This window comes from Martes martes, assembly GCF_963455335.1.
Source record: "Martes martes genome assembly, chromosome: 9".
NCBI classification, from domain to species: domain Eukaryota; kingdom Metazoa; phylum Chordata; class Mammalia; order Carnivora; family Mustelidae; genus Martes; species Martes martes.
Window position 1 is genome coordinate 6,836,673 of NC_137896.1, and position 12,476 is coordinate 6,849,148.

Sequence of the window (12,476 nt, forward strand, 5' to 3'; positions counted from 1 at the left end):
ACAAAGAAATCATTTTCTTGCTATAACCAAGAAAAAAACTATAGGAGGCTAAGGGTAGCAAATCAGGAAAAAAATCCCTAAGAGGCTACTTAAAGAGAAATAGGATGTCAAATGGTAAATGCTACAGTCATAAGAAAGATAATATTTGTTTTCAAATTGGATTCAAGTTGTGACAGAAAGAGGAAAGATTCAAGAATATCACCAAGGTTTTTGTTTGTTTCTGTTCTGTTTTATTTTGTTGGAAATCTAGAAGGACTGACTTCTTATTTATGAAAATAGAGAAGGATGGACAGATTTTGAGGAAGATCAGAACGTTAGTTTTGGATTTATTAAGCTTCAGAGGAATTGGAAAGCCTTAAGTGGAGATGTTAAGTAGTCTATTGGATATTCAAATACAGAGAGGTTTGACTTGGAATATAAATTTGGTAATATGTGGTATATTGATGGTATTTAAAGCCATGAGACCAAATGAAACCACTTGGGGAATGAGTGTTCATAAAGACAAGATAAGAAAAACAAGCAGCAATGAGGCCAAAATTTGTAGAAAGTAGAAAGTGCCCTTGTAGCATGAACTGGTAGGTAACTCTTGAGACCTCCAACAGGTAAAAGCTGCAGCCAGTGAATAAAGAAATAAAAAAGGAGAGTATATGGTCTCTGAACCCAAATTCTTAAAAGTGTGTCAAAAAGTTGGTAGTGACGTTCTATTCAAAACAAATTATCAAATATATTGAAAACCTGATCAGTCATTTCTCTTTACATGGTACTAAACGATGGAAATCAGTCTGTTTCACTATCTATGGTAGACAGACTAATATGGTTCCCATGATCCCTGCCTCACACCTTTCCTTCAATATTGTAATCCTCTCTCCTTGACTGTGTATGGAACCTATGACTTGCTTTTAACTAATAAAATATGGCAAAGGTAATGGGATGTCACTTCTGTGATTGTGTTAAATTATGTAAGACTCTGTCTTGCTAGCAGACTTGCTCTTATGTACCTGCTGGCCTCAAAAAAGCAAGCTATCATGTTGTAAATTGCCATGGTGAGGGCCTAGGGCAAGGAACTGTGACTCTCCTCTAAGAGCAGAAGGTGGCACTGGCCAACATCCCGGGGAAGAAGCGAGCTCTCACTCCCACAATGCCAAGGAAAGTCATCCTGAGGCAGCGTGAGTGAGTCTGGAAGGTGCGACTTCTCCAGGTAAGCCTCCAGAGGAGAATAGTCCAGTGAACACCTGGAGTACAGCTTGGTGACCCCTGATGGCCAGGTGAACCTGGATCTTCAACCCACACAAACTGTGAGATAATTAATGGTGGCTGCTTTAGGGCACTAAATCTGGGGTGCTTTGTTATACTGCAATCACACACACACACACACACACACACACACACACTAATACACTATCCATTTGGGTTAAAGCATAAGTCCTGTTAAATATATCCACAGACCTGGGGCGCCTGGTGGCTCAGTGGGTTAAAGCCTCTGCCTTCGGCTCAGGTCATGATCCCAGGGTCCTGGGATCGAGCCCCACATCAGGCTCTCTGCTCAGCGGGGAGCCTGCTTCCTCCTCTCTCTCTGCCTGCTTCTCTGTGATCTCTGTCTGTCAAATAAATAAATAAAATCTTTAAAAAAAAATATATATATATATATATCCACAGACCCATACACAGGTCAGGTGCCTTGTGAACCACACTGTCCCTGGTCCGACACTGAATCTCTAACCAAAGTCTACCTCCATTTCTAAATGGTTCTTCTGCCATGTGTACCCAGTTTTCCCCTACTAGAAACACAGCTGAATTGGTCTAGATCCAATTGTGCTCAATGGCATTAACTCACCTGATTCTGTTACTGAATTTCATTGTTGTGTCCCACTTCTATTCTGTGGTTTCAATACAGATGCATCTGGGCTGATGATGCTAGATTGTGGCGAAAACCTGCCTATTTCTTGAGTTTGGCCCATTGTCTGGAATCCTTGAATGCGATCCCCCACCTCCTAACCAGTGATTCCAATTCCTCTCCAAGTAAAATATCTTAAAAGGCATAGAAAATTCAAAGGAATACTGGCTTTGAGATCAGAAGCAATTCTCCACCTATCACTGAATGACCAGGGATAAATGATTTAACTCATCTGAGCTTTAATTTCCACATCCATAAAATGTGGCTACTTTCCTTAAGTTTACTATAAGGCTTAAATAAGAAATTCTAGTGAAGGGATTATGAGATTGATTGATAGACGGTAAATAATAAAAAATTGTTTGTTTTATTGACTCTCCTTTCTTTTTGGAAATAAGCAAACCAGAAGTTTTTGAAGATTGACTCACAAGCTAGCTCTTAATAGAGAAGAAATGTAGTTTGTTATTTCAAATATATCTACTAAGATACTGACTTGTTTTCACAGTATCCATTAAATTCTGAAAAAAATTACTCTGAGGAGAAGTTAAAACTCATTAGAAGCTTGGGGGAAAAAATATATCATTTGCATAGAGAACCAAGAACCATCATCAAATCAGCAGGACTCACTTGACACTCAGTTCACAACAACTTCAATGAAATTCAAGGGCAGGCATATACTTAAAACATTCTCAGGGAAGCTTTGATCAAGAAGGCAAAGAAAAGTGTACTGAAATGGTCTCTGGATAATTGATACAAATTAAACTAAGCTTTCAGTCAATACTATAATTACCAGGGTAATGAACAGTGAAAAAAAGAATACAGGTTGGGGCACATGAATTCCAGTTAAGTTTCATAGCACAGCTCACAGCTACATCTGTTCACCTGTCAGAGAAAACGCAGACAGAACCTTTTACCTTATTAGCTCTTTATGTCTTAGCTTTTATGGGCTGGCAGTCCCAATTCTCCTTTATGTAATTTTTATCATTCATACACTTTTGGTAAAAAAGGACTCAGTTGACCTAAAATGCACCTTTGTGTTCTGCTTTAAAAGTTTTTTTTTAATTAAAAAAGTTGCATATGGTTTGTATTATTCTTCATAATAATGGCCAACTTGGTAGAAAAAAAATACATGAATATTTCCACTTGCACTACTTTTATTAATGTTTTTCCCTGTGATCTTTGAATCTTGACATTTTCTTTGTCAATAATGTCATTGGCATTTTCAATTGTCTTTCAGCATATTTATATTTTTGGGGATCTGGTTATAATTGTATACATATAAAGAATCAAAAACTCTTTTCTGTAACGTATGATACAAATGTGCACCCCAGATTTTGTCTTCCCTCAAAATCCATAAAAAGGAAAGCTACCTGAGGGCAGGGCATTTTGCTTGCTTACTCTACATTATATTTCCAGCACATGCAAACATTCCTGGCAAGTAATTGTTTTATAAACTTTATTTTTAAAAAAATTTTAAAGGCTTTATTTATTTGAGAGAGAGAGAGAGAGATGGAGAACGTGCACGAGAGAGAGAGCAAGAGAGAGAGCACAAACAGGGTGAGGGGTAGAGGGAGAAAGAGGGAGAAGCAGGCACCCTGCACAGCAGGGAGCCCAACACTGGCTTGATCCCGGGATGCTGGGATCATGACCTGAGTCAGATGGTTAACCCACTGAGCCACCCAAGCGCCCTTGTTTTATAAACTTGAAAGATTCTTCTGGTGGAGGGACACAACATGCTAAGACTTGAGTAGATGGAGAGTAGAACTCTCTGTTACTGATAGCTCTAAAGAAAGGGAAGATGGCTTGAGAGGCAGAGCCAAGCCGGAAGTTGCACCTGAAGATGGAAAAATCACAAGAGGTGGTTTATTTATGGCAAACGCCAGAGGTTAGCTAGGTTTTTTGAGTCTCTTGGGGAGAAGCTAATTTTAAAAATGTTTAGGGTCCTGGGGCTTAGGAACTGTCCCTAGTTTTGCCCCCAGGGATGTTCAGGCTAGTGGTCCTAGAGTATGGAAGACTGATGGGGGAATTGGATGTAGTTCGTCCTTAATTAGTTTCTCAAGAAAGGGAACCAACCAGGTTCTAGCCAAGGACTCCAAACTAGGTCAGGAATGGGTTTAAAGAATTGTAATATAATTTAATGACATTACAGTAAGAGATGTTCAGTATATATTTGTTGAATGAGTGGTTTCATGTTGAATATCATTTATGTTGCATTTCTGAAATGGATTCTTTTTTCACATTTTGTACATTTCGGAACATAAGTACAGCTTTATAAAGATGATAAGGAAGAACATCAGCATACTATTTTTGCTTACGATTTTTCACAAATGGATATCCTCTCAGGTCTATCCTTTCAGATGAACTTTAGAATAATTTTCTTGAGTGCCAAACATTCCTTTGAAAGGTTGTTTTGAATTGAAATCAATTTGTAAAAGGATTAATGAGAATGATTAATAATTTAATCATTAATTAATTAATTAGAATCACCTTAACTTCAAAAATGGTAGGTATATCAGTAGCTATTGCTGTGTAACAGGTGGGCCCAAAATTAGTGACTTAAAACATAACAACACATCATTTCTCACAGGTTGGATGAGTATAGCTGGGTGATGATTTTGTTCCATGTCTTATCTTCAGGGGTTTCTCACAGCTTGTGTTTAGCAGGAAGGTTGGCATTCCTCTCACATTTGCCCTTTAATGACGGCTATCAGCTAGAGACTCTGGTCCTTCTCCAGGAGCTCCCTCATTCCCCAGCACTTCTTCCCCACAGGTCTCCACCAATAAGACAGCATAGCATATACTTTGTTACATAGTTGTTGGTTTGCAAGTGGACACACCCTAATGCACACACCTCTGGTAGCTCAGTGGCCAAATCATGTCACATGACCAAACTGAGAGTTACACTTATGGACAAAGAAATGACTCCTGGATAGAAGAAGGTCACATTGCATATGGGCATGGAGACTCAGAGGGGAGGTATTTATGGACATTAAACTGTCTAATGTTGTGGTCCCTTTGGCCAAAAAATATTTCTATCCCACTTACATGCAAAATATGCTAATACCAAGGACTTCCAAGACCCTTACCCTTATCACAGAACTGGGCTCAATCTTGAAGGCCAGGGTATGATCTAAATTAAGTCCAGACAGAAATCAATTTCCATAATTGCTGAGTCACTTGTTCCGGAGATCCGTTAACTAAAAATGTATCTGTGTCTTGCACACCCAAATAGCACTATACATTTCCATTCAAAATGGGGAATAATGGAAAATAAATCACAGTAACTAATCCATAACAATCTTGAAATCTGCTAGGAACTTGCCACTAATACCCTATACCCAGTGTTAGGAAATGTTTTTTTGATTATGGCCTAATTCTGCTCACTGGGAGAGCACCCTGAACCCTTCTTTAAAAACATTTAAACTGAAGCTTTTGGCTTTTTTGCTACCTATAAAAAAGCTGGAAGCCTCTTTTCATTTTGAAATGCCTTTATTACTTTTACTTCAAGTTGACAGCACTCCATCATTATAATGCTCTTAAAAACCTTGTGGTCTCTTACTGGGGTCCACTTAATGCCCCAGTATATGTCTCCTTGCCATTTTATGAGATGAGCCTTTCTGCTTTAGGTATACCAGGTTTCCATGTTATAAATACCTTGATTTTTTCTAGAGCCATTTTATCTAATGGAGAGACACCCTTTCAAATCTTTCTGAGGTCTTAACAAAGGGTCTTAGAGCTAAAGTCTTCATTTGAACTTTACCCCGAGTCTGTTACTTTGAGGATATTCTCCCAGCCAGAGAAACTCCCCAGGGCTTTCCATATGTTCTCTAATTCTGCTTGAAAACTAAGTAGTTCCTACCTTACTTCCTCTCTTCCTTCCCATGTTTATTACATGCAGCTAAAAAAAGCCCACTGGTACTTTCAACATTCTGTTAAAAATCTCATGAGCAGTATCCACAAATTGCTTAGGTAAAATTTTTAGCTTCCGTATTATTACCTAATATTCTACTGTACATAAGAAAGGTCATCTTTTTTTTCAATCTCCAATATCAATTTCCAGCTTCCATTGAGTTTTCATGCTCTGATTAGGAACAGATTTTTAAAAATACAAAAACTATCAACAATAAAGGGAAACTTAAGAATGTATATTAATGAGGGGCACCTGGGTGGCTTAGTTGGTTGTGCTTGACCCTTGATTTCAGTGCAGGTCATGATCTCAGGGTCCTGGGATGGAGCCCCACATCAGGCTCCATGCTCAGCGGGGAGTCTGCCTGAGGATTCTTTCCCTCTGTCTATCCCTCCACTGATACTCTTTCTCTTTCTAAAGTAAATAAATCTTTAAAAAGAAAAAAAAAGGAAAGTATATTAATGAAAAGACACCACATTTAAAAGTCAAACAATTCATGTAACTGGCAAAGGGCTCTTATGTGTATTGTGGGAAAATGCCTCCAAAATAAGAAAAAGGGCAATTCAGAAGAAACTCAGAAGAGAGGAACAGGCAGTTCAAAAACAAAGAAAATCCGGGGCACCTGGGTGGCTCAGTGGGTTAAGCCTCTGCCTTCAGCTCAGGTCATGATCTCAGGGTCCTGGGATCGAGCCCCGCATCGGGCTCTCTGTTCTTCAGGGAGCCTGCTTCCTCCTCTCTCTCTCTGCCTGTCTCTCTGCCTACTTGTGATCTCTGTCTGTCAAATAAATAAATAAAATCTTTAAAAAAAAAAAAACACAAAGAAAATCCAAATACTCCCCCCAAAATAGGGAGGCGGGGAGAGAGAATATGCTAATTAAGAATCAAGCAATAAACTTTAAAACACAATGAAGTATCTATACATTCTATTAAGAGAGAATACTAAATTATCTGACAAAGGATACCTTCTGTTAAGGACGATGAATAATTTCTAAAGATTTACTGTACACCATCGTGCCTACAGGTAATAATTCTGTATTGTATACTTAAAAATGTTTTAAAAGAATAGATCTAACGTTAAGTATTCTTATCACAAAAATATAAAGAGAGAGGGAAGACAGTGTAGAAGGTAAAGGATAAGCTGATGACACTGATTGTGCTGATGGTTTCACGGGTATATACCTATCTCTAGACTTGCCAAATTGTATACATTAAATACATACAGCTCTTTATAAGTCAGTTATATCTCAACAAAGTAGTTAAAAAAAAAACTGACAGAGTTGTAAAAAAAAAAAATGTCAACACAGAGCTGGTGTTCAATAGATAGAAACTACCTTCTTGTTCTATTTCTTGATTTTTTAAAAAACTTACTTTTTTGCAAAGCAACATTAAAATAACAACAGGACTGCAAAAATTTAAGATGTCAGTTGTCCACAATTTCATTTGATAACCAAACAAATGTTAAGTTGTCACTAAAAAATTAGACTGACAATAACAACTGATAACCCAGAGCACAACAAAGCGCCATACACAGTGGGAGGGAATATAATTTGGTAAACCACTTTAGAAAAAACTGCATAATCCATGTAAGTTTAAGGTACAATTTATCCTACTACCTAGAAATACAATCAGTAGTAGAGCTCCAAGAGAATGTTCACTATTATTTTTTTAATATTTTTATTTAAATTCAATTAACATATAGTGTATTATTAGTTTCAGAGGTAGAGGTCAGTGATTCATCAGTCTTATATAACACCCAGTGTTCATTACATCACATGCCCTCCTTAATGCCTATCACCGAGTTACCCCATTCCCCATCCCTCCCCCACTCCAGCAACCCTCCATTTGTTTCCCATGATTAAGTCTTTTATGGTTTGTCTCCCTCTCTGATATTGTCTTATTTTATTTCTCCCTCCCTTCCCCTATGATCCTCTGTTTTGTTTCTTAAATTCCACATATGAGTGAGATCATATGATAACTGTCTTTGTCTGACTGACTTATTTCGCTTAGCCTAATACCCTCTAGTTCCTATTATTTTTAGTATCCTTAGGTGGAAACAATCTAAATGTCCAAGTGAATTGAGATTCAATTACACATTGGTACTCTATACATCCATGAAAATGGTCACCCTGTAGTTACTTTAGACAACACTGATGAAATGTGCATAATATTGATCAAAAGAAGCTCTATATTATTCCAACTATATAAAGAAAAGAGGGCTCAACTAAACTTCAGGTTTCTAGGGAGGTGTACTTAAGCAGTAAAAGCATGAATATTTGAAAGGATTACCATAATCACAGTGGTGTGCTGGACTTAGTTCAGGCTGCATCTGGAGAGCTGATTGGGTCATCTCAACCCAAATCTGTGTTGATAGCATGAAATGGGCGATAGTAGGAATATTTGCATTATTAATATCAGCAAACACATAAATCTGAGCTTTTGTTCTGTTTTGTTTTCTGCAGAAAGGGTTGTTAAACACTTATCAGCACACCACTGCATAAAAGTCATAAAAATGGTCACCTTTAGGAGACAGAAGGGGATAATTATTGGGGATAAAAGCATTTGGGTCTACTCAGATTCTGGAATGCATTGTGCTTACTAGCTGTAGCTCTGTTGACATAGATTTTCCCATATGTGATATTTATCATAATAATCAGTTTTCCAGAGACCTAAAGTCCATGCAATAAGGCAAGAAAAGTAAATAAAAGAAAAAGGTATCACTATTGCAGATGAGATGTTTCATTAATTTGACAAAAAAAGGAAGTAACTGAAAGACCTTTCAATTAATTTAGTAAAGTGTCCAAATATAAGATTAATATATGATACTTGTAAATTTTCTTCATATCAGCAACAATTTAAAAAGTCAATGCAAATAATTGCCACTATAAATAGACACATTAAATATACACACAAAATCTAGCAAGCACTGTACTATGCTATACCGATGAAAACTATAAACCTTTACTAGAAGAGACCTAAATAAGCAGAGAGAATACTCGTGTCTTTACATGGGAAGGCTCATTATTTTATCAATGTCAATTATCTCACCAAACTATGTATTCAAATTCATCCCAACAAACATCAAAATAGATTATTTTTGAACATCTTAGCTAATTATCCAAAGAACAGAAAATGTAACTTGACATGCATAAAGGACAGAGGATGACAGCCTATCAGAGAACTTCACATTTTATAAAATAATAGCAAAGCAAGCAGTGTAATACTGGTAAGGGAAAAGAAAAAAGAGACAACTAAATAGATTTCAGCTTTTCTGATTCTTGAAGCAAATTCAACAAGCCCACAACCTCATCTGGTGGAAAGAAGACAGAGCTAGGGCCCAGTTCCCTGGAAGACTAGCTCTATGTCCATCTTTTTGGCTTTCCAGAACGTCCATTTCCAAGCATTCAGTATTTGACTATGATTTAATATATATTTACTGAAGAAACTGAAAATGTAAAAAAGAAAAATCCTCTTTCATACATGACTTAAAAAGTATAAAATAAAATAACAACTGGGTGTTTTGCATGAAGCCGGCAAAAAAGCAAATGACTGAAAATTGGCCATGACCCTGGGAACCTGACTATTCTGATACAAATGAGTCATTATAAACAATAAAGCCTTTTTGGAGGGCAGTGTGTCAGTAATTAACAAAATTTTTACGCTGATTCCTTCCACAATAAATACTGCTTCTAAAAATCTCTCCAAGTCATATAGCACAGGTGTGCAAAGAGATCACCATCATCAGCATCAGAGAAAAAAAAAGCACTAACTGTACCATATTATTATATGTAATCTATACAATATTTGAATCTTAATGACAAAACTGTGTTCACATATTACTTTATTTTTTTAATTAAGATAAAAAGTAAAGCAAAACAAATCTAGGTTAAACTTTGGTACATGTTCCCTTTATCTTAACATCTAAGCCGAAAATTCACATTTTGAGAAGATTCTGAATAGACCACATTTTCATGGTGAAAGCTCTTCTCCTAACATGGAATTTAGATTCCTTCAGCATTTATGTTCTCAGTCTTTAAAGTAAACGCTCTAGCTTTTTGAGCAACCAAGAGATGACATAAACAAGGCAGAACACAATCCCTCTTTCTCTTTACATCTGAGAGGTAGAAAAAGGGAGGGGGTACAGAAGCGTGCAAGTCATGTGATCCAGACTGTCCAATAGTAAGGTTTCTATCTGTTGCTATGGCATCGCTCAGGCTAAGCTCTCGATTACTTTTCAGAAATAGAGTTCTTGTTTATAAATGACATATTTTTACTCTCACCTCCTGGTCCTCTGTTCCTATGAAGGCATTGTTCCAACTCACAAATTACGAATTTAGAAGTCAATGTTTCATAAAGAAATACAAAATATTTACCATCCCTCTACTTTGCTCTCGGTGGGTCTATCTGCAGAAAATTTACAACAAATGTGACAGGTCAAACCAGTAGGCTATCTTGGAAATAGTCTTGAGAACTTTCTGAGGAAAAGAACATTTTGAACAAAGTCGAACCGAAGACTTTAGAACAGAGGTTAACCTGGTGTCATTACAATGACACGAGTGCAATTCTGAAATGAGCAGGAAAGTCCTCAAATCGGGTAGAAAAATGAAGAAATAAACACAAAGAGTTTAGAGATCCTCCTTCATGATGTACCTACTATCATTCAAGGAAAGAAGAGCGAACCAGAGTGAAAGGCAGGTGCTGCATTTTAAAGAATATTTTGTTATATGTTGGTAAGCTAGTAAGCCACTATGCTAACTGACATGAATAATCGTGCCTTCGCAGATTCCTGTTTGAGCTCATCCCTTTTTCTTTCACAGAGATACCCTAGCGCTCCTGACAAATCGTTAGCAAGCACTGCAGAAGACCATATTCCTGAAATACAGACTGAGAAAGAAGAGGCCCAAGTCCACAGAGAACCTCGCAGAAATTCTCTTGTTTCCCTACAGTTCACTTGAATTGGAATTAAAATTCGGAGGCACATCTGGAAGACTTGGGTGTTACCATCTACCAGTGGAAAATAATTTAATCAAAGTACACTTAGAAATGATGATGCAGAACAAAAATCAGATCTTACTGTTTTACTTCCCCTTTAATCCATGCAAATGGGAATAAATATAAGATCGATGTGTACACACACACACACACACACACACACACACACACACACACACATATATATCTATATATATACCTGTTACATGTCTGTTGTTTGGCTAGATAAGTACCATAGCGTCGGACACAGGAAAAAAGAAAAACGGAAAGATACACAAAATTATGAGCCAATGATTATTCAAGCCAAGAATACACTTTCATTCTTTTAAAAATATAGACCCCTCAAAAAGAGAATTATGGGTGTTTTTTGCTTTCTGTTGTGATTTTCTATATTTTTTACATTTTAGTAATGACCTAGACCAGTTTTATTATCAGGGAAAATGCTGTAGATACCTTTAATAATGATCTTCCCTCCAATCAGCCATATTTCTAGCTAGGATACTAATTAATCATATACTCAGAAGAATAATATAATCCTGAAAAGCTGTAAGAAAATCAAGTTTTCAAAAATATATTTCTCAAGTACTCAAAAGTGGCTTTCTCTTTTAAGAAAACACTGTCATGAATATTCCTATAAAATTTTGCAACAGCCAACTTGATTAAATAATTGTCTTAAAATCAGTGACGATATACACCCATTAGTCAGTAAGGAGTAGGAAATCATTGTCAGTGAGTGTACATTGGTGAACACTTTCTGGATAGCAAGTTGGCAATAATGATCAACATTTCAAATGCCCATATCTTATCATTCAATGATTCCACTGCTTAAAATTATTATTCATAAGTCTCACAAAGATATGTATTATAGCACTGTTTCTAATAGCAAATATCCGGAAATTATTTGAAATAAAATACTCATCCACAGAAGACATATCTATAAGCCAGAGTTTCTATTCCTAAAATAGAAATTGTTAAAAAGATCAAGCTGTGTTTATGGGTGTTGATGTGGAAAACTTGTAAGTGAACAAAAAGGGTAAAAATACTGTATGTGATAAGATCTCATTTAAGAACATCTAAAAGAAATAGGGGCACCTGAGTGGCACAGTCAGTCAAGCATCCAACTCTCGGTTTGGCTCAGGTCATGATCTCAGGGTCATGAGATCGAGCCCCCATGACAGTTTCCATGCTCAGCGGGGAGTCTGCCTGATGTTCTGTCTGCTCCTTTCCCTACTCTCTCTCTCTCTCAAATAAATAAATCTTTTTTAAAAAGAACATTTAAAAGAAATAGAAATAGAATAAAAAGTACATATAACACTGTATACCAGTTTGAACATTTCTTTTTTCTGAAATGAATCCCATAAATTATTGATGGTGGTTTTCTTTATGAAAAGGAATGGCAAGGAGAGAAATTAGGAAGAAAAACTTTCGTATTTTTTAAATTAACCCTTTATATTTTACTTAAGTCTTTTCTTATACATGCCTTTTATTGAATATGCAGCAACTACAAATATTTAAGCATTTAAAAACAGAAGTGTATAAAACCGAGAAACCATATGTGGTTTTGGTGAATATGAATATATATTCACTTACCTACATAAATATGGGAATAATATGTGTATGTGAGTATATATATGAGAATTATGTACAGATAATCTATATATAAAGGTGTATGCATGTATATATATGAAA